The sequence below is a fragment of the Penaeus monodon genome, chromosome 28, assembly GCF_015228065.2.
Source record: "Penaeus monodon isolate SGIC_2016 chromosome 28, NSTDA_Pmon_1, whole genome shotgun sequence".
Lineage (NCBI taxonomy): Eukaryota > Metazoa > Arthropoda > Malacostraca > Decapoda > Penaeidae > Penaeus > Penaeus monodon.
Window position 1 is genome coordinate 25,998,284 of NC_051413.1, and position 497 is coordinate 25,998,780.

Below are 497 nucleotides of genomic sequence, written 5' to 3' on the forward strand. Positions count from 1 at the left end.
GGGCCCCAGAAAACTCACAATTGTATTAGTAAACAAATTTAGTTGCCTGAAACAAAATCTTGCATCTTGGAAATAGACCAGGATTTAATGCAGTTGTTATAGCAGGATCCCCTGATTATTTACAGCTTATAAGCAAAAGGAAGAATAATATAACCTCTAAGTTTTCTTTAAAATTCAGTTATTTATAAAGGACATTAAAAGGATTGATGAAACCTGTTGATCCTCCTTGAGGAAATTTGACAATTAACTTGTATTTTAAATTTCATATTTTGGCTTGGATGTACTGAATGTGTGCATATTACCATGGTAGGAAATGCAAGTAGATTATCACCAGATCAATATTTTGAAAAAAAAAAAAAAAGTACATAATAGAAATGTATTGGAAGACTTCTTATTAGTTTGGAGATCCAGTAATTAACCCTTGAAAACTTCTTGTGATAAAGTCCTTTATGCTCTATGATATCTAGCTTTGATTTTTAACCATTAAATTTGTGGGA